Below are 23,727 nucleotides of genomic sequence, written 5' to 3' on the forward strand. Positions count from 1 at the left end.
ATAAAGTCAAATTGTCCTTTTCATTCCCTCCCCACCTGGGGTTTATTGGGGGTGATTCAATCAAGAAAGCATTCCTGGAACCTGAACCCTGAGGAGCCAGGCAGAAGTCATGGTAGGGATGAGGGGAGCGGATGGCATGCAGAAGCAAGGACGTAACTTTTGGAGGGCATAGGGAACTATCCATCTTGTCTGAAACTGCACAGAGGCCTGGGTTAAAAAAAAAAGTGCTTGCCAGGGCTGCGGCTGGGATTTGGATGGGCATGAAAGCTTGGCTGGTTTCTGACAGCAAGAGAAGCTCCAGACTGGGATTTGCAGGTGGGTATCTGCCTAGGTGCTCCAGAGGACAACGACTATGAAGATGGAGGAGGCCGTGGAGAGCAGGTAAAAGTGGAGGAGCAGGGTATTCATCATGTGGCTGAACTGCACCCACAGGTCCACCAAGTGCTGCTTCTGAGCCTTGTGTTTCTGCTGGCTCTTGTTGATATAAGTCATCCACTTAACTGTGCCTCTCTGGTACCTGGCCCCTTCCCCACCAGATCCACTAGTTCCTTCAGGCCAGGCAGGTGGGTGGGGGTGAGATCCAGGCTCTTATTTCCCTCCTAGGGTGCAGTGGAGCAGCATTTCTGTGGGCTGGTGCAGCACAGAAGCAGGGAATACAGCCACCAAGGCACGGGTAAGGGCTGGGTGGTGGCCAGGTACAGCAGGTAGGTGATGAAGATGGTCTCCATCAGGCTGACTACCATCAGAGTCAGACACAGGGCAAAGTGGACATTGATGAAGGAGGTGCCAGTGGCTGGGAATAAGTCATTCATCACGAGCAGAAAGACAGTGTAGCCCGGCAGAAGTGTCATCTTGAATGCAGCATGATTCTTACTTTCTTCTGGCAGGTATAAGCTAAGGGCATCAATGGCAACCAGAAAAGCCATTGGGCACAGAAGGTTTATCATGTAGAGGCTGGTCCTGTGCCTGATGGCCACCGGTTTAGATGAAAGAGCTGAGGGTGAGCACGCAGTTCTGTTTGTCAAAGGGGAAATAGAAGATGTCCTGGTCACACATACTGACTACCCACATTGGCTTATAATATCTGATGTGACCTTCACTGTTGACACAGCCATGAGACCTGGAGGTGCCTGATCTACATCCATGAACTCCTCAATGATGATATCCGGAAGCCATAGGTTCTCAGTTGCCATGCTGAGCTTCTTTGATGTCCTCACATTCCTCTGGGTTCCATCTGATGAATGGATTGTACCTGATCATATTTAGCCACAGGAATGAAGCCATCAGCTGAAGCTGTGCATCTACTTCCAGGATGGCACACAGGGTGAAGGAGATGGTGACATGAGTGGGGATGCTATAGTTAATGACTGGATGGACACCATTCTGTCAAACACTGCTTGGAATGCAACAGGATCTGCCCCATGCTCATCAAAGTCTGAGCGACTGATGGTGAAAGTGTCTTCTCTTCCTTGAAGCAGCAGGTGGAGAATGAGGCAGAGGAGGCATCTTTCCCCATGGAGCCAACCTCTTTCCCATCTCCTCTCCTTGACTCTTCTCTGGGGAGTTAGTAATGATGTTGACTTTAACAGACCACAGTCCACACCTCGAGCCCTAGCTTAAACTGTCCTTTTAATTAAAACTTATAGGGCTGGCCCCGTGGCTTAGCAGTGAAGTGCTCACACTCCGCTACTGGCGGCCCGGGTTCGGATCCTGGGCCCGCACCAACACACCGCTTGTCCGGCCGTGCTGAGGCGGCGTCCCATATACAGCAACTAGCAGGATGTGCAACTATGACATACAACTATCTACCGGGGCTTTGGGAGAAAAAAGGGGAAAAAAAAAAAAGGAGGAGGATTGGCAATAGATGTTAGCTCAGGGCCGGTCTTCCTCAGCAAAAAGAGGATTGGCATGGATGTTAGCTCAGGGCTGATCTTCCTCACAAAAAATAAAATTAAAAAAAAAATTAAAACTTATAAACTGATTTTTCAAAACCAACTACCAGTTAAAATGCTCAATATCAACTCTCATTTATTCAACCAAAACCTTCAGAGAGTTTATGTGGCAAGCACTACTGTCGACACTATATAAGAAAAGTTTCCAGTTACTAGCACAAGTAATTAATTACATATTCATATACATTACTTGGGAAACTATATTTTATTGCTCATTTTCAGCAAATGAGGTTTTTTCCCTTATATATAGTCTGGTAAATATTCTAAGACAAGTAGCTTTCCTTACCATACATACTATGAGCTTGGACTTTAACTGTACAAAACTTTTTACAATCCTTTGAAACTCTAAAAGAGAGGTTTATTAATCCCTAAAATAAACATTTAGATACTTTCTCTTTTTAGATCCCCACAGTTAAAATAAAGCAAAAAGAAATAGCGAAGTGATCCTAAGGCTGGTTACAACTTCTGAGTTTCTAAATTCTTTTTTAATCTGATCAGGAAAAATACTGAAGTAGGTACATCCACCAGTTTTAGAGAAGGAACGGAAATCTTGTTTTACAAGTTGCTGGGTTCTGGTTTGCATACTGAAACCCGCCTGAAGCAAAGTGCAGTCAGTAAATGTGGTAAACAAACACCAATGTCATCAATAAAACTGAGTTTTCCCAAATAAGAGTATGTGGAGTTACACATTGCATCCACTTAAACTGATGCAATCTTTGGAATGTGTGTTCATTCAAAGGGCAAATGAACTACTATAAAAGCTCAAATGCGACTATTGGGATACAGGCTGTGGTGCCAAAATAAAATTTTGAGATTTTTTTTCAACTAGGGTCAGACGTAAAGGTGAGATTCAGAACGCTGTGAATTCATCTGGAAACAAATTGAGTGGAAAGTATAAGTTTCAAACTTTACTGATATTTTCCCTTTCTTTTATAAGGTCACTCAGTGAGGATCAAAAGCTCACACAAGAGGAATTCATAAAGGAAAGGGCAAAGAAAAGTCTTCAAAACTGCTTTTTGTATAAATTGGTGTACCTGACCCAAGGCAATAATGCACTGACAGAAATCAGAGCATCTAAAGATGATGTAAAACTCCCATTTTTTTTCAAGCTAAAATGATTCAGGGAACCTTTCAGAAAAGTTTTACTTCCAGTCTGCACTCTGTGCATTTTGTTAAAAAGTGGAAGGCCACGAAATATTTAATTCTGTGTTTATTGCCAATTTTTTATTTATTATGTGCACAAAAAAAGTAACTTACAATAAGCCAAGATGAGACAAAAGGGAAAAAATATTTACTGAGCACCTGGTATACATCAGCAGTTCATAAACACACAAAATCTCCACTTCATCCAAACAACCTTATAAAGCAGGCATGATCACCACTTGACACGTGAAAGGAAGTTTAGAGAGATTGAAAGACTTGCTCAGGATCATGTAGCTTTGAGCCAGGAGCATCCTTTAGGCCTGGCTTTGCCATTAACAAGCTATATGTTTTCATAAATGTAAGTCCCCTCTCTGACACTCCATTCCCTCATATGCAAAATAAAAAGGCTCAACTAAACATTTTAATTACATTAAAAGGTGAATTTGATCTTTTAGGGACTGATGATGGATGGTCAGACTTATTTCTTTCCCTCCACTTGCACCCTGTCCTCCTCACCTTTATCCAATTTCAATGTTCTTTACTCATTCCACGAGAAGGTAGGAAAAGGAGCTGGACCCCCCCATAAACAGAGTACTTAAAATCTTTGTTTTGATACTTGATGATATATCTGATTTTTAAAAAAGGAAAAAGAAATCTTGAACAGAGAAGAAGTTAAAATTAGAGTATTAAGAGACTTCCACTTTATGCTATATTGTTTTCAGGATTACAGTGAACACATGAGAACTTCATGAAATTCCTTCAAATGTCTCACATCTTCACTAAAAAAAAACAAATCATTATTGGAATCTCATAATAAGCCAGCCCCAGTGGTCTAGCGGTTTAGATTCAGCGCTCTCACTGCTGTGGCCCAGGTTTGTTCCCTGGTCAGGGAACCATACCACCCATCTGTCGGTTGTCATACTGTGGCAGCTGTGTGTTGCTGTGATGCTGAAAGCTATGCCACAGGTATTTCAAATACCAGCAGGGTCCCCCATGGTGGTCAGGTTTCAGCAGAGCTTCCACCCAGACTAGACAGACTAGAAAGAAGGACCTGGCCACCCACTTGCAAAAAAACTGGCCATGAAAACCCTACGAATAGCAGTGGAGCATTGTCTGATATAGCGCCGGAAGATGAGAGCATGGCACAAAAAGACCGGGCAGGGTTCCTCCATTGTACACAGGGTCACTAGGAGCCAGAATCGACTCAATGACATTGCCAAAAAAAAAAAAAATCTCATAATAAGTTTGGTAAAGAAGCATCACTAATAGCTAATGAGAAACTGTATATCTAGACTAAATTTAAATGTCATTCTTGATGACTTAGCTTTTAAAAGACTAGAAAGTCAAGGAGAATAAGTGAGTAGTTTCTTCTGTAACCTGTTTATAACCCACAGAGGTACATAATTCATAGCAATTAGAAAATAAATTCTAGTTTGGTAAGTAATAATCTGTGCCTTCCTTGAAACCGTCAAGCTGTACTGAATTGATATTTTTCCATCTGGCCTAATTGTTAACCTCTCTTATCTAGTCCATTATTAAAAAGGCATGATAAGCTATCACCTCCAATATATTTGTCAAAGGAGTTTAAATATTAGACAAGACAGGTTAAATAGGAGCAAATGGCTAAGATATTTTTACTATCTTATTTAAAATTCCTTGCAGGGGAGAACTCAAGGGGAAAGCAAATGTATACGGAATAATTCATCAGGTATTTGTGAGGAAGAGGATGATATTAACATTTGAAGGGCTACTATGTGACATGCCAGGTGGGAGGTTTTACGTAGATTTGCTTTGTTTAATCATGTCTTTAGTCCTATAAAAAGAAGGCATCACTTTCCCACTTAAAAGAAAAATTATCTAAAAAACTAGATAATTTGCCCCAGGTCACACAGCTAATAAATGCTGATGATATATTTCCAGCTCAAATATACCTGAATATATTCTTGAACAAAAAGTCAAAACTCTTTACAGTACCTCCTCCCACCTACTCTGTGCTTGGCCAAGGATTCAAAAACTAAAAAGTCACATTCAGTAACCTATTGGAATTCTAGTTTTGGCTGAAGGAAAAAAAACATATGATTATGACACAATATATCAGAGGGATGAGAAGACAGCATATAGAACTTGCACTTCCAGCAAGAGGGTAAACTGGATATGCAGATAAAACCATTTAAGCAGAAAACATCTTAAAATGCTGAGTAAAATTAAGGAAATTCCTTAGAGATCAGAAACAACAAGAAAGAAAGAAAGAGGTAAGTGAAGGTTGGAGCCAGTATCTGCCATAGAAATGTCTATGATTACCTGGTAGCCTTTAGCCTGGATTTTAACAAACCATGTTCAAAGAACAGAAAGTAAAGTTCACATCAGAAACAATCATACAAAGCCCCAGAGGTTGAAATGAAATAAAACTTCCCCTTAATGATGGACAGTGGAGATGAGTGCCTGGCTTGGCCTTGGTGGAACCAGGGGAAAGAAAAAATCTCCCCTGAGAATTCCTAAACACAAAAGTCTATATTCATGCACTCTTGGTGACAGAATTCAGACACAAAACAAATTAGTTTAAAGTATTTCTAGGCTAAGGCTGCTCCCAGGCAGATACACACAAAATCTGGAGCAAAGCGATTTAAACGTAGTCTTCAAAGAAGTCTCAGGGATAAAGTTCCAATGAACACGAGCTCACAATCAAAAAAAATCACTAAAGATGATTTAGGGGAATGATTGAGAGGAAAAGCCATGAGTAGTGAGAGTCTAGAAACAATAAGCTACAGAAGAAGACCACCAAAATAATGCAGATATTATATTAATGAGATAGAATTTATGCTTAAAGATATAAAGGAAGGTATCAAAAATATTTTGAGGAAATAAAACACTATCAAAATTAATCATGCAGATTTCAAAAATAATTAATTATGTGAAGGGCAGGAACACTAAGAGAGTCCCTTTCCTGAGGCTCAGGGACAGAGCAACTGCCTAAAACTGAGGCTGGGAGACAAGGGAGAACACCACCCACCCTCTAGCCCACCACAAACCTTGCGCCAAGTGACAAGCAGCAGTAGTTCTACTGCTGGGGAAGAGGAGGAAAAGAGAGAGAGCCCTGGGGCCCAGGTATGCAGGGCTGACTGAAAACCGAGGGTGGATCCAGAACACTGAGAAAACCCTCCTGCACTCCAGGCCTCATACTAAGCTCAAGATAGCAGCATGCCACCACTGAAGAAATTTGAAGCCTGTGTTGCACTCATAGGAAGTATAGCAACAACAAAATTCTAACCCAGCTCAACTGCTGACAATAATGACAAAATCACCTATATTAAGGGTCTGAAAGAAAAGGAGATGTGACTATTTATGGGTATTAATATTATTTACCTCAGTCTCTATTGTTCTTTAGCACACAATACCTGACCTTCAATTAAAAAATTACTAGACACAAGGGGCTGGCCTGGAGGCATAGCGGTTAAGTTTGCGCCCTCCGCTTCAGCGGCCCGGGGTTCGCAGGTTCAGATCCCGGGTGCGGACTGATGCACTGCTGGTCAAGCCATGTTGTGGTGGCGTCCCATATAAAGTTGAGGAAGATGAGCACAGATGTTAGCCCAGGGCCAATCTTCCTCAGCAAAAAGAGGAGGATTGGCAACAGATGTTAGCTCAGGGCTAATCTTCCTCACACACACAAAAAATTACTAGACACAAATGGGGAAAAAAGCCATTGTTAATAGATTACATAGTCAACAGAACCAGACTCCAAGATGACCCAGATTATAAATATTAGACAGGACATTTAAAATAGTCATAAATATGATAAGGATCTAATTAAAAAAATGATCAATATGTGCATATGGGGGAGGGGGATTTATCAGAGAGATGAAAACTATTGTGAAATGAAAATACTTGAAATGCAGAACAAAGCTATAGACTGGGAAAAAATATTTACAAACCATATATGCAACGAAGGACCTGTATCCAGAACTCTTACTACTCAATAAACAACCCAATAAAAAATTAGCAAAATGTTGAACAGACGTTTTACAAAAGAAGTCATATGAATGGTCAAGAGGCACATGAACAACTGCTCAACAACACTGGTCATCACAAAAATGGAAATAAATCCACAATGAGAAACTACTACGTGCCCACTAGAATGGCGAACAGTAAAAAGATGGACAATATCAAGTGTTGGAAAAGATGTGAAACAACTGCAACTCTCACACATTGCTGGTGGGAATCAAAAATTGTACAGCCACTTTAAGAAACAATTTGGCAGTTTCTGATAAAGTGAAACACACACTTATCATACGAGCCAACAATTCCACTCCAACGCACTTACGCAAGAGAAATGAAAATATATGGCCACACAAAGACCTGCATGTGGATTTTAAAGCACCTTCATTTATAATAGCCATAAAATGTAAACCACTCAAATGCACATGAACTGGTGGTGAACAACAAAAAAAGTAGTCTATCTATACAACAGACTACTACTCAGAACTGAAACAATAAACCACTGATACACCCAACAACCTAGATGAATCTCAGAAGATCTATTGTAAGTGAAAGAGACATGAACGACTAAATACTGTATAATTCTACTTAAATGACATTCTGAAAAAGGCAAAACTAGGGAGACAAACAGATTTGTGGTTGTCAGGTGCTGGAATGTGGGAGGAAGGAAATTAATCGTTCTTTTAATTAAAAACTGTAAATTGAATTTTCAAAACCAACAACAAATAAAAATATCCTTCATTTATTTGTTCAACAAACACTTCCTGAGTATCTGCAATGTGGCGGGCACTACTATAGACGCTACAAAAAAGTTTAGTTGCACAAGTTTGAATTTTCAGAAAAGGATCAGATGAGAACAAACGTAATAAAAACTCATGAGTTTTCTACATGTTGACAATGTTATCAGTCAGAACTCTTAATACTTTTTCTATGTTCTTACCAGATTGTTACAAAATAGCCTATATTTTATCATGATAATTTATTATATATTTATTAGAGTGAACCATATGAAACTGCAGTATAATCCCAAAATAGTTCTTTCCTATGTTCCCACAGACAAGAACTCAAGTAAGAAATCTGTAAAAGTAATCAGTGGTCATGTCACACCTTCTCATTGTAACGCTAAATAATCAATGACTGAATTTCTGGTCAAAACACCTGATATTTTTGGTGAATTTTTTTAACTTTTCAAGAACTTTCCCAACATCCGGACTAAAATGTGTTATTCACTGTGTAAACAGAGACGATTGCTATGGAGACTCAGCTGACTTCTGGTTTCATATTTCTAATGTAAGAACTAAAGGACAACAAAATTATTCCCATTTTTAGTTAAAAGTCTTACATTTAACTTCCTTCTTTATCCTTAGTGGAAAACATATGGACACCTTTCTTTAAAGGTTTATTTTATTCAGGTATTTTAAAATGAAATATCCCAAATTAAAAAATAAAGATACTTTGCAAAATCAAAAAAATAAAATGGACTATCTTTTTGTTGAAGAAGCTATATTAGACAGTATAATTCATGCAGATAATTTTAGAAAAAAAATTACAAACTTTATGCTTTAACACTGGGAAGAAGTCAAGATGGCAGCACAAGCAGACTCTGAACTCACCCCCTCCCGCGGACACAGCCAATTGACAACTACTCGTGGAAAAATTACACCTGAGAGAGAACTGAAAACCGGATAAGAGGAACTGCTGCAACAAAGGACAATCCTAATTGAGGTGGAAGAGGCAGAAACAGATGGACCTAGTAGATATATACAGAGCATTCCATCCAAAAACCAAAGAATACACGTTCTTTTCAAATGCACATGGAACATTCTCCAGGATTGATCACATATTAGGCCACAAAACAAGTCTCCATAAATTTAAGAAGACTGAAATAATACCAAGCATCTTTTCTGACCACAACGGTATGAAACTAGAAATCAACTATAGGAAGAAAATCAGAAAAGCCACAAATACGTGGACATTAAACAAAATGCTACTGAACAATGATTGGGTTAACGAAGAAATCAAAGGAGAAATCAAAAAATACCTGGAAACAAATGAAAATGAAAATACGACATGCCAGAATTTATGGGATACAGCAAAAGTGGTTCTAAGAGGGAAGTTTATAGCAATACAGGCCTATCTTAACAAACAAGAAAAATCTCAAATAAACAATCTAACAATGCACCTAAAGGAACTGGAAAAAGAAGAAAAAACAAAGCCAAAAATCAGTAGAAGAAGGGAAATAATAAAAATCAGAGCAGAAATAAATGAAATAGAGACTAAAAAAACAATAGAAAAATTAATAAAACCAAGAGCTGGTTCTTTGAAAAGATAAACAAAATTGACAAACCTTTAGCTAGACTTACCAAGAAAAAAAGAGAGAAGGCACAAATAAGTAAAATCAGAAATGAAAGACGAGAAATTACAACAGACACCTCAGAAATACAAAGGATTATAAGAGAATACTATGAAAAGCTATATGCCAACAAATTCGACAATCCCGAAGAAATGGATAAATTCTTAGAATCATACAACCTTCCAAAACTGGATCAAGAAGAAATAGAGAATTTGAATAGACCAATCACCAGTAAGGAGATCGAAACAGTAATCAAAAACCTCCCCAAAAATAAACATCCAGGATCAGACGGCTTCCCTGGTGAATTCTACCAAACATTCACAGAAGACTTAATACCTATCCTTCTCAAACTCTTCCAAAAAATTGAGGAGCGGGGGAAGCTCCCTAACTCATTCTATGAAGCCGACATTACCCTGATACCAAAACCAGACAAGGACAACACAATAAAAGAAAATTACAGGCCAATATCACTGATGAACATCGATGCAAAAATCCTCAACAAAATCCTAGCAAATCGCATACAACGATACGTTAAAAAGATTATACACCATGATCAAGTGGGATTTATTCCAGGTATGCAGGGATGGTTCAACATTCGCAAATCAATCAACGTGATACACCACATTAATAAAATGAAGAATAAAAATCACATGATTAACTCAGATGCAGAGAAAGCATTTGACAAGATACAGCATCCATTCATGCTTTAACACTGTCTTAATATTTCTTTATAAGCCATTGGGGCATTTATACCCTTCTAGCAGAATATTTCCATGAACTGTGTCGACAGTATTTTGACCTGGAGGAACTACTAATTCCACAGTAACTGAAGTTTTCTTCAGGTACACTGGATGACAGACATCACTCAATACACACTAAGACGAACAACCATATGTGTGTGTCTCACAAAGGACCCCATTACAGAGAAAACACAATGAACACAAATTTAGAATGTAAAAGATGTGACTTTTTATCCCTCATTGATAATTTTTTAGAATTCTAAAATATGAAAGTTCTCAAAGATAAAAAATATAGTTCTCTGGGGCCAGCTTGGTGGCGCACTGGTTAGGTGCATGCGCTCTGCTTCGGCGGCCCAGGATTCACAGGTTCGGATCCCGGGTGCACACCGATGCACCACTTGTCAAGCCATGCTGTGGTGGTGTCCCATATGAAGTAGAGGAAGATGGGCATGGATGTTAGCCCAGGGCCAATCTTCCTCAGCAAAAAAAAGAGGAGGATTGGCGTCGGATGTTAGCTCAGGGCTGATCTTCCTCACCAAAAAAAAAAAAAAAGTATAGTTCTCTATTTTTCGAATTTTTTTATCAAACTACACTCTAATTTTTATGCTTTTGCTTTCTTAATTTCATCTTTTAAAACAGTATCAAATCTTAAAGTTATGGAATTTAATCTTTAAGTCAAATGAATAATACTACAAAGCCTCACTACAAAGTCTCATATTTTAAAATCCAAATTATATCAGATTTGAAATCAGTATAAATTCAATAATACTTAATCCAATTTTTTAAATAAGTGAAATTTTACTTGAAGTACTCCATTACCCTCCAACTGACTTCAGATACTTTCCACTATGTAAGAGATTATCTAAAGTAAACTTGGGCCATTTAACCTCCGCAGAATGAACTTGTGCCAACAAATGAGCAAAACCTGAACATGGCATACGTAGGTAACTCTATACCTTGATTTTAATTGTTTAAACCTAAACATTGTCGATAACAGCAACCAACTTAACAATCTTCAGAAAATGAAAAACAGATGAAAAGTCTTAGATCATCATGAATCACACAGCAACGGAATTTAGCTTTAGATCACTCCTAGGATTCTTTTGACTATAATCAGGTTCAGGGCTTTGATTTTTATAATCTAGGCCAGTGGCTCCCAACCACTTCTCTGACTAGAATTCCTAAAAGGGGTGGGGTTAGGCTAGGGGATGCCTGACCTCTTTTAAAATACCATTTCTAAACTCCAGGAAGAAGGGACAAGGGACCATCTTGATAGCAATGCTTCTGAATTCAGTGAGGCAGCAGAAGCAGAGAGAGGCATGAGAGAACTTCAGAGACTAAAAGAAAAATCCACGTCCAGTATGTGAGCCCTTTTAAAGTCACAAATGGGAAGAAAAGAATCTCCTCCTTAAAAAACCTGACAGCATCAGGTTGCTACCAATATACTAGACCACACCATTTTGGAAACTACGTCCTATTACCACAAAGGAAATTAAAAACATCAGAATAAGATCCAGCTATCAATACTCTACTAGAGTCTCACAATTAATAAGAATTTATCTATATTCCACTTATTGAAGAAATGAACAAATTACAAAAGAGAAGCTGATAACAAAGATATATTTTTCTTAAATCTCAATTACTTCATGAGAAAAGAACATGTGATTTGAAATATTTAAGACATAATGTATATAACATGTTAAATACAGTAGTTTTCAACCTTGGCAGCACATTAAATCTCCTGGGGGGGACCTTCTCTCTTTCCCTTCCCTTCTCCTCCCTCCTGGCATGAAGACACTGAAGTCCAAGAAAGCTGGGCCATGATGCGGAGGGGACGCCAAATGGAGGTAGCAGCAGCAGTGTGCCTGGCAGCCAAGGAAAAGGGGTAGTGGGGAGCACAAAGGTGGTGGAGGAAAGAGGATTCCTGAGTAGTTGGAATATTGGTTACATTAAGCAGAATTAATTGGGCATAAAATTAATATACTGAGGATAATGGGAGCCAGCTTTCTCAATTTCTGAGGGAAGGCTGGAAGAAATACTGAGGTATTGGGTTAAAACTCGAACTATCAGAACAAACTCACTTTTCTGAAGTTATAGAGACATAGATAGATGCAGAAACAGTCATAGATGTATATGTGTATACAGACATACGAACATGTATAATTCACAGTTCTGTCTGCTGAGAGAGCCAAGAAGGAATGACACCACTGAGACCAATTGTGGTTCTAGTTACCATCTTCCACTCAAAAGAAGGAGGGTCAGGGCTGGGGCAGGGAAAGTACAAGATAAGCCTAAAACATTTTGTTGTACCAGAAAGTAGGAAAATGCTCACAGAATGATGGGAAGATGTCAAAAGAACACAGGAGTCCGCTTGAAAGGGCTCAAATTTAGCACAATCTGGGACAATTTGAGCATCAAAATAATGAGGTTATCAAATTACAACCCATTGAATAAAATAGGAATCTATAAATACATACTGAGATAAATAAGTAAACAAATAAACTGATAAATAGGGAAGAAAAGAAAGCTCTTTTTAATAGAATGTCAACTAATAAATGTAGATGGAATAATGAAAATAAATAACCACCATTCAGCAATATCAAGTGGTAGTTTAAAAAGGAAAGGATCATTAATGAATGCTAGGGTTTACAGGTGAGATTTGATGAAGACCAGGATATTGGCATAATATGGGAACACATCCTCACAAAACACTAATTAAATACAAAGGAGATAATGGTGACTTCACAGTGGAGAAAGTCATTGTTCATCAACTTGATCAGGCGATCATAGTTAACATCACCAGTGGTGGGACAGATTGACACAGTATGTTTCCTGATGCGATACACTTTAAAGATCATGGCATCATTCCTGCCAAGAACGCATGGCCTGAGTCTGGTCATGGGAAAACACTGGATGGTCCTGGTTGAGGGTTGCTCTACAAAATGAAAGGCCTGTCAAGGATATGAGAAACAGGGAAAAGACATAGGAATGGGTTCCATACTGAAGAAAACTGACAGACATGACAACTAAACTCAACACGTGTTCCTGTATACGATGCTGGACCAGAAAGAGAAAAAGAGACATTGTTGGGGCATTTGGTGAAATTTGAATGGGGTGTGTGGATTGTATGGTGATTTTGGATAATGTTGATTTCCTGATTGCTAACAGGCAATCTTTCCATGCCTTCCCATCCTCCCTCACTTTCCTTTTTCTTACCCTCTCCAGCATGGAGATGCTGACATCCAAGGAAGTGGGTCAGGAAAGAGGATAGGATGTGAGTCTAACAGGCAAGGACGGGGGAGGGCAGTGAAGGCAAAGCATGGAGGTGAAGGGGGGATGAGGCTATAGAGTAGTAATTATAAATACAAACGTATGTAGGAGAGTGTCCTTTTGGGGAGGTACACACTGTAGTATTTAGGGGTGATGGGGCACTATATCAGAAAAAAACTACATAGATAGATTAACAAAAGGGAAAGAAAATTCAGTAAAATGTTAACAACTGGAAATCTGGGTGACAGGAGTGCACGAGTCCTTCGCAACGTTTTTGGAGGCCCAAAACTATTATAAAATAAAAATTACTCACAAAGAATCAACTGGGGAGCTTGTAAAAAATTCCAACTCCCCAGGCTGCCCCTTCGACCAATTAAATCTCTGGGGGGTGGGGATCAGGGACCAATATTTCAAGCTCCTAGGAAAATCCACTGGTTTAGCACTCTGTGATACAGGCATTGCTCAATAAATGGCTGATACTGCTGCCTAAACTACTATATTTAGCATAACTTCACATGCCTATATGCAGAACATAATTCTGTATATTGGAAATTATTTTTTAAGAAGACAATCCTAAATAACTGTGACCCATCTTAAGTGGCAAAGATCCAACACAAGTGATGAAGTTGACACGGGAGCAGAGACAGCACTAAAAAGATTATAAGTAAAATATTAATAATGATGGGAAAGCAAGTCTTTAATCTCTCAAATGCTTATTAGTATCACAAAACAATTACTGAATTTGATCTTAGATAAGGATATAAATTATTACAAACATGATTTGCCTATAGAATCGAATCCTCAGAAGTAACAAATAAAATATCAACTTAAATAGGAAACAAAAAGAAGCAAATTTAACTAACAGCTATTTGTCTTGTGCCAAATGGGTTTTTAAGTGGCTCTTTAAAACTTAAATCTTATTTTATTTTTTTACTAAAAAAGAGAATTCATATAAAACAAGCTGCATCTATTAAAAGTCTCTATGTTCAAAGACTATTCTCCTCCTTGTTCAAGATTTTATACCTCTTCTAGTTCTTCTTCCCCTCCTCCTCTAGTTTTGCAAATGGCTGAAAATTTGTCACTGTAATAGTAAGCAGTTGTAAACAACCTAAAGGTCCCCAGTTGGGGACTAGCTGAATAACTTATTATGCTGCATCCATACAATGTAATAACATGTAATAAGCAGCAGGAAGAAAAAATGAGGGTCATCTTTATATATTCAATTGGAATAACTTCCCAGACATATTGTTAAAGTTAACAACAATAAAGCAAGTTGCAAAACTGGAAATGTTAATTACATGCTGGGAAGGGAAAAGAGACTGACAAGCTTTTAACTTTACATGTACACTTTTGTACGTTTTGATTCCTGAATCCTGTAAACATATTAACAAAAGCAAAAATTTAAATTAACATATGCACAAAACAATTTTATATTCAAGAAATCGCCCTCCACTAAGGTACCTTTGGTGGCTCCAGGCCACTCCCCCTCTTCTCCACGATCACGGTGTACATCAAGTGGGTGCCACTTAAATCACAGGAATGTTCATTCATTCAACGATATTGAGCTCCTACTGTGACACAAAAATTACCACAGTGCACATTCCTTAGGAACATACAAAAATTGCAAAAACAGCAATCCCTGCCTTTACCTGGACACAGCACATCTATTATAATGCAATGCAGTGTTGCATACAAACAAAAACTCCAATGAGGGAAAAATGGTGCATACAGAGCATTTGTAAGGATCACATCCAGCCCCCCATGATCAGGGACAATTTCATGAAAAAGGTGGCAGTTGGTCTTTCAAGAATAATACATCAATAGGCAAAAATAGGAATAAAAGGAGAACATTCAGGTGGATGGAATGGCACAACTAAGATGCATTTGGAGAGCAGCTAGCAACCCATTTGGCAACAGCACGTGGTTAGTATAGAGAAGCTGAGATAGAGGAGGCTGAAAAGAGAGGTCAGTGCAGAAAGCAGAGGCGCTTAAATTACAGGCAAATTCCAGGCCTGGGTCAGTGTCCAGCTCATAATAGACATTCAATAAATGTTTAACATTGTTAGTCGTGAAGGAGACATTAACAAGATTATAAATTGTCCATATACCCAGATGCAGTTATACTGAGGGTTGGAAGTAGTCCTGGCAGTGAGTGGAGATGTCATTTATTTTAATTCTTTCAGCTGGTTGTGAATACTAAGAAATTGGTAGCGTTGTATTCTCAGATCAAGGAACGAAAGGAATAAAAATTCTGGAAGGCCAAACTCTATGATTTAAACAACGATATTTTCTTACTGAAGTCAAAATCTGTACAGGCCAAACGTACTCGCTGGAACAAAGCAGGAGCAATGAAACTTGGTAAAGGATACACACAGCCATATTCAAACAGACCTGTGGACTGAAAAGATGGCAAAAGAAGGCTAACCTCAGCAGTTTTCCATGCTGCAGTATTCTGAGTTCAAACTTTGCATATTTTAAAGAAATGCTGAACTACGTTTTCATAGAAATAAAGCCACATTTCAGGAGACAAGTGTGCAGTTTGATGCTTACAAAAGGGGCTTTAAATTTCTACTCCTGCCTTTGGTGTGCACAGTCTTAGTGCGGGTGTGATTTATTGAGTAGGTGTCCCACCAGTGGGGCTCAGTTTCAAAAGGAACTGAAAACAAACTAGTCCCATGAAGATGATGCAATATTCCTGGAATTTTGGAGACAACTCCATGAATCCCAAAACTATTTCTGGCTATTTGGCCAAACTCAGGGCAGTGTGTAGTGTTTGTGTCTGTCCATCTCAGTGAAAATGCATTCTCTTTTGTGAAATATGGCAGCTACCATTAGTAGGACAAACTATCAAAATCCATTCACCCTCACTAAATATATGCCACATTTTAGAGAATAAGTCTTTTAAATACAACATTCTCATTCACCTTATTAAAAGTAATCAATGATTAGCTCTATGTCAGTAACTGTGCACTACTGTGTGACTAGTCTATTAATCTGTTTTCTGTACGTCTCTTGTATTAGTGGTTAAAATCTTTATCGGCATAATCAAAATGTTCTGGTGTACGTAAAAGAGTACCAAGGAAACCTCTGCTCAGCCTTCATGTGCACAGATCTCAAATTATGAAGCCTTTTCCTAATACTCAAGATTTATCTGAGGAGAAGAGGAAAAGTACTAACATTTACTAAGCTCCAATTATGTGTTGGCAAAGTGCTTGTTTTCTTCTACCAAACGTATAGAATATGGTTATAGTTCTGTAATAAAAAAATAAGTAAAAACAAGTTACATCTTGCCAGACAGTAACAATATTAAACATCTTTCTCCCAAAAATTATGAAACAAAACCTTTAACAAGGTAGTACTCCAAGGTCCCTTCTAACTTTAAAATGTTATGAGAATGAATTCCAAGTTAAGGTAACAATATATTACATAATTGACCATTTAAAATGGATGAGGCTGTAAAATTCCAAGTCAACACAATTAACATTTATTGAATACCTGCGATAGGCATATCGAAACTCACAAGAGGAGCCAGCCTGGTGACATAGTGGTTAAGTCTGCATGCTCTGCTTCAGCAGCCAGGGTTCGCAGGTTCGGACCCCGGGCACAGACCTATGCACCGCTTGTCAAGCCATGCTGTGGCAGGCGTCCCACACATAAAGTAGAGGAAGATGGGCACGGATGTTAGCCCAGGGCCAATCTTCCTCAGCAAAAAGAGGAGGATTGGCAACAGATGTTAGCTCAGGGCTAATCTTCCTCAGCAAAAAAACAAACAAACAAACAAAAAACCTCACAAGAACATGACTATGAGTAAGTGACCTCCCTGGAAACTATGGTACTCACACGTGCATGCATGTGTGTGTGCACACAATTACTTTCATTTGCTTTACAACAAATTACTATTACACACTCAGATTAATGGGTCTGGGGCCCAATCATTGTGCCAAGGACAGCAATGAGGGTCTACGGATTACTATGTTAATTCAGCCACCAACTCAGGCCTCAAAACTCAGGGCTCCCAAATTTCTACTAACATAAGTAGTGATGGTAAATTCTCTTTTCAAGGTTCTATTTTAACTGCATTTGGAAAATCACAAAAGTTTAGAGTCCGCAGAATTGTTATGTTCACTTAATCTAGTTCCTTCATTTTACAGATGAGATGATTGATTTAGGAAAGAAAAAATGGCTTCTCGAAGTAACACAGCTAATTAATAGTTCTCTTGCTTCTCAGTATCAACCCCTCTCATTTCACCTTTTTTCTTCTCAACTGTTAAGTATGAATTTTAAATACGCTTTGTGTCCCAATTCATTACGGAATTTGGAACAGCCCTCTAGGTGGTTCCTTAAAATTTAATATCAGCTAACTCTATTGAGTAATTAACATGACCTTTCAATTATCTTAATCCTGTTATCTCAAGAAAAGTTCACTTTTATTTTAGTCATACTCACCCTTGCCAAACCTAGAACAAGATTTCAAGTTTTGTAGAGAAGCTGTGGTCCCGTTCTTCCACTACAAATTTGGGGCCATAACTTATTTTCAACTATGACCACTATTTAAGGCAATAGATAAAATGGCTAAAGCTTTAAAAACATGTTATATTTACTTGGCAATAGCACTCTGATGTACATATTTTACCAGGAGGACTGGAGGTATCTTAAAAAGCACATATGAAACAAAAGCATCAAATGAAGAATTGAGGGAATCCCAGATGGAAAATTCAGATAGGAAAATAATAAAGCCAAGGGTAGGTGGAACAGAGAATTTCACACCACAGGGCTTGAACGCTCACTATCTTGGCCTGCAAATTTGATCCCTGCCTCTCCCAAGCAAAGAGAGAAACCACATTTGCACAGGATTTGTATAGGATTCACATTGTCCATAAGCTGAAAAGTAAGCCAATTTTTCAAGACAGAAGCAGAGCTTGCTGGTATTAAGATCTGCAAGCAATTTCCCTGGTGGATCCTCACAAAGAGTCCAGTCTGTGATGGAGTAGATGTCCTCCACAACACTGGCATGTGCTGCGTCTCTTCTGCTCACAGTCTCTCAATACAGGCCAACGGCCTAGCGCCAAACAAAGGAGACAGATGAGGCATCTCACTGGTCCGAGAAGAACATGCAAGGAAGGCCAAAATCTCCCTTTGAGAAGAGTCTGGCCTCACTCCAACTCCCAGACAAATGGGCAATTAAGGTCACAAAGCTTAGAGCCTGGTCACAATCATTTTAGACTGGAAAGTGTTCAAGACAGGCGTTCCTCATCGCCTACAAAAGTAATTTGTAAGTTGGGGGTGTGGAGAAGAGGGAGCCTGGTAATTTTTTGTTCTCTAGAAAGCGTGCTTCAACAAACTTGCATGCAAGTTTTGCCATTAACATTTGTACTTTCTGTAAATTTTCAAGGACTAACTGAAGTTGGTTTCATCTTTTCATCTCGATATTTATTTTCAACAAAGGGAGGTCTAGGTTGACTTTAAAAGCTTATTAAGGGGGCCGGCCCCGTGGCTTAGTGGTTAAGTGCGCACACCCCGCTACTGGTGGCCCGGGTTCGGATCCCGGGCACGCACGGACGCACCCCTGTCCGGCCATGCTGAGGCGGCGTCCCACATACAGCAACTAAAAGGATGTGCAACTATGACATACAACTATCTACTGGGGCTTTGGAGAGAAAAAGGGAAAATAAAAAAGGAGGAGGATTGGCAATAGACGTTAGCTCAGGGCCGGTCTTCCTCAGCAAAAAGAAGAGGATTGGCACGGATGCTAGCTCAGGGCTGATCTTCTTCACACACACACACACAAAAAAACTTTATTAAAAGAATATAAAGAGTCTGAGTTTTATTGAAAAGAAATTATAAACAAAAGTGGAATGAATGAATATGATGGGCTGTGAGTAATAAATGCAGTGATAAATAAGTCTGAATTAGCAAAACAAGCAATTTCAATAAACCCTGCTCTGGGCTAGTAATACAAAATAGCTTGAGGTCTGAAATTAGAACTCCAATAGCTCCACTTTAGCAGTAAACAAGAAGAGCGTGGCCCATGCTCCATGGATGATAGTGTAGGGGATCAGAATTGGCCACCATAAAATATGTCTCTTTATCTTGATTATTTTCAAGAACAACAGACTCTGGAAAGAAACTTTGACCTCCCCTCCACTAACTGCCTAAAGAAATTTAAGATAGAAGGCCTCTCCCAGGACAGGCCATCACCATAGATAACTGTGGGTATGGATAGACCGTGAGGGTCCTTGCTAAGCCCATTCTTATCACAGCTCTGAAAACCAGCTAAAAGTAGAAGTTGTCCTTTGTAAGAGACATTTACCTTTACAAGGGAAATCTCCATTTGTAAAGGTATCTCCGTCTCTGTACCAGGAAGAAGGGGGGCTCTCTAGAAACTGTTATCTCTAGAAACTCTTATCAATGTGGAAGGCGAGGCCTTAAATCTGCATAATAACCTTACTCTTATTTACTGTGCTTTTCTGGTATTCTCCCATAGCTGACTCCCCCCACCCCCAACATCCTCCTTCATCTTTATCTGAATATGCTATTTGAGAGGAGAACCTCCGCCATTTTGTCGAGTTACCCAGTCTTTCCTGGGTCTCTCGCATGTATATATGTTATAAAGCTTTGTCTGATTTTCTCCTGTTATTCTGTCTCATGTCATTTTAATTCATAGCCCAGCCACAAGGACCCAAAGAAGGCAGAGGATATGTCTTCCTCCTCTACAATAGGCACGACCCACAGAGCACAGGGCTGTCCTGGCTGGACTGCAAGCCTCTCACACACAGTGCAAACATTTGATGGTTGAGATCACCAGCTCACAAAGGAATCGTGGGGGGAGGGTGGGTAGTTAACATGAACCCCATCATCGCTACTTTCAACTGTGCTCTCTGGTATCTCTCTTTCTCATCTCTTACAACGAAGGTGAGAGTCCATAAATTTCTGGTCACTTCAGTAATAGAAACTCAGTCCAGTGCAGTGTAACACTCCACTCTCCTCAATTCAAAGTTAAGCCCACTCCCCATGATTAACTAAATTTGCAGCTCAGGAAACTCAGGGTGGCATGGAGAAGGGAAAGAAGAAGAAAAAGGGACAGAGAAACAAGGCACATTGAGAATGGGGTGCTGCCCTTTCCTCCCTTCAAACCTCTTCTGAGCTCCAGATCAGCCGTTTAATAGGTGGTAACTAGCATTTTTTTAATGAAACAGAAGAGAAAAGAATAGAAAGATCAGGTTGTATTACATGTAAGTGTTATTTTATTAAACTTTTTTTCATTTATTTTTATGTAGGTGTGTACTGGGTTACAATGTAAAATGTATTTCTTACTGCCGGTTACTGCAAAAAAAAACCTGAAAGTCAGTTCTTTCTATCTCAGATGGCTGGACAGTACAATATGGTGGTTATAGCATGGTCTTGGGAGCCAGACCACCTGGATCCAAATTCCAGGTACCAAATCTCTCTGTGCCTTAGTTTCCTGTGTATGTAAAATGAGAACAATAGAACGATCATGGGATTGTTGGGAGGATTAGATGAGTTAACACATGGAAAGCCTCTAGAAAATGCCAGTGGAGATTTAGCTATTTAAGGGAAGAAAGGATGGAAGAAAAAGCAAATGCCTCCTTATGTAGCTGGGGGCAGCAGCAATCCTCTCCTACTGCTTTTCAGTGCCTCTCTGACTAACGCTAACTGGTTAGTGACAGCCTCCTCTACAGGAAGGTCTGCAGGTATGGCTCTTGCGGGGAATCTGTATGAGTTCTGAGAGGCCTCCATGAGGGTTCCCACCACACACTTCCCTGACACAAGAAAACCAACATCCTCCATGTCTCGTTACTCCCTGACACTAGCGGAATACCTAATGGTCTCTAGATGCTGGGCTCTACTCACCTAGCAGTGAGGCTTCATGGGTGGGTTACCAGAGAGAGAGCTCAAAGCCAGCTACCTTCAATGGTATCTCTTGATGCACACTAAACTATGGGAGAGTTTCTCCCTAGTTCTCTTTTCAAATCTCACATAAGCATTGGAGCACATCAGCAATCTGCCATATCACAAACATCTGTGGCTTAAGCAGTTTTGCCACCAGGTAATGAAACACTGGTCTCCTTGTCTTGCAGGCATTCCCAGTCTTTATGAGAGATTTCCTTGGAAAGATCTCTGCTCCTAAGGGATCATCTTCTCACTTCTTATGGGGACTACCCCATTTCCCATTAGCCCAACATCTGCAATGACTATCCACCTCTTTCTTTCCACTTCAATCTTCTTATTGGGGAGGGGATTTGCAGGGAAGTAGGGTGGTTTGCAGTGGTGGCTGTTGGTCTTAGAAGTTATCTGCCACTTCTTAATAAGTGTGAAGGAGAAGTGTGTGGACTCAAGTGTTGACAATTCTTCTGAAGCTCTCTTCAGAATGCCAGGGCCACATGGCCTTCCACTCTGAGTCCTAGTTGTCAACTATGGCATAAAAGGAAAAGGTCTACTCAAATCCTGTGTAGTGGAACTACCAAGAAAAAAAGAAAAGCAGAAAGGAAAGAGAGAAGTAAAGTGATCAGAAGTCATCATGATAAGGAGGAGAGACAGGAGTACCAAGTAGCTTTATGCTCAGGCAATGGAGAGGACTTTCAGCAATGTAGAGGTATTCTCTACCCCAGTACTCTGGCAGTTAAAGATATAGGATGGGGTGTGTGTGTGTGTGCGAGAGAGAGAGAGAGAGAGAGAGAGAAAGAGACTAAATATGGCATTGTTCTCTCCATACCATAGCCTCTGAAGTCAAAGGAAATCTCTATAGTAATAACTAAGTCATGGCAGAGTGGCCAGCACACAAAAGTGCTGTATACGCCACGAAATAAAACTCTGTGTATGATAAATAGATTTTGTGGCTTGGATTCAAAGCCTTCTCTAGCAAAGAGCAGAGGGAAAAGGCATTTAAAATGGGTGAGCACAAGAAAATGTTGAAGAATCAGTATAACATCAGAGCACTGACTCCATACACACTGTGATGCACGTGAGAGCACAGCTCAGAAAGGACAGTTATTAGAATGTTTTTATATATTGTGAGCATCTAAAACTGCCAGGTACCACATGTTCCTAGAGCAGACAACTTCAGCCATGCTCTACCGTAGGAGAGGGTCTCAGTCAAACGTGCTGACACTGCCCTTAGAGATGGCCTAATGGCTTGCTGAAAAAGCAAAGTAGTTTTTTTAATGCAGTTGATTGTGTCATGTTTATTTCTGAAAACCTTTTCAAATTAAAATAAGTCATGAAAACACTAGACCAACTTGAAAAAAGAATTCAGCACATCCTAAAGCTGGGAAAAAATGTTGTGATTTCTGGAAAATCCATTGCTAAATGCAGTGTATCCTCTAAACAGTTTACAACACTCAAAAAATCAGTCATTCGCAGCAATGCTTGTCAACTTTTCTTTGTAATTCTAGTCACACTAAACACCAAAGGGAGCTGGATAAAACTTTGGTTAGTTTCATGTTTGCAGAGCTGTGCTTCTCTCCCATGATTACACACGCACTTTTTGGTTTTTCGGTTTTGTTTTTTTTTTTTTTCAGAAAGCTCTCCTTGAATCCCTTAAGCACACATGCTTGTAATGGTGAAGGATAGTCCTTTACACTCCATCAAAAAGACAGAAAAGCAGTTGTGAGTAGCCAAAGAGGGTTTTGTGACTTGGAAAAGTCTTGCGTTTTCAAAGTGCTGACAAGCCAAAAGACACAGATTATTGTGAAGATGATGGTTTTCAGGAGTTTGGGAAATCACCTTGGGAAAAATCACTCCTTCAGTCTGATACTATAACCACTATGATTCATTCCTCTGGATTCCAGATAACTAGTATTTTATGATTTAAAATACTTCCTAAACTCATGAATTATCTTTAAGTTCTTTCAAATTTCAGAATTAAGCTAAAGGCGAAGGATTTCTGATTCTCTAAAGCAGCAAAGAGATTTTGACATTTATGCTATTTCCTAAAACAATATAATTTCAATGCTTTACAAACTAAATTTTTTACAGCAGAAATTTGGCATCCTCTCTTTTCAATGGTTACTACCCGCAAATATTCAATGTTTAATGCTACTTTTCTAATTAAATAAAACGTTTTCATATTTTTCAATGGGAAAATGATTAATAGGATAATCACCAAATAGGATGTTCTAAGTCTACACTTGTAAGTCTATATTTATGAACAAGAAAAGTTGATGGCTAGAAAAAAACAGAATACAAACTAGTTTATAGAGTTAATGAAAATTAAATAAAATAGTTTATATAGGCATATCTATTACAGGAAGATGAT

At 39.2% G+C, this 23,727-nt stretch overlaps 1 protein-coding gene and 1 pseudogene across 4 annotated transcripts in view; both read right to left on the bottom strand.

The window, feature by feature from the left end:
• Positions 1 to 23,727, bottom strand: part of BICC1 (BicC family RNA binding protein 1) — a 284,594-nt gene that overhangs the window by 124,758 nt on the left and 136,109 nt on the right. The gene's annotated exons all lie outside the window — the stretch shown is intronic.
• Positions 328 to 21,260, bottom strand: LOC131406859 (5-hydroxytryptamine receptor 3C-like; annotated as a pseudogene).

The sequence above is a fragment of the Diceros bicornis genome, chromosome 6 (assembly GCF_020826845.1).
Source record: "Diceros bicornis minor isolate mBicDic1 chromosome 6, mDicBic1.mat.cur, whole genome shotgun sequence".
NCBI classification, from domain to species: domain Eukaryota; kingdom Metazoa; phylum Chordata; class Mammalia; order Perissodactyla; family Rhinocerotidae; genus Diceros; species Diceros bicornis.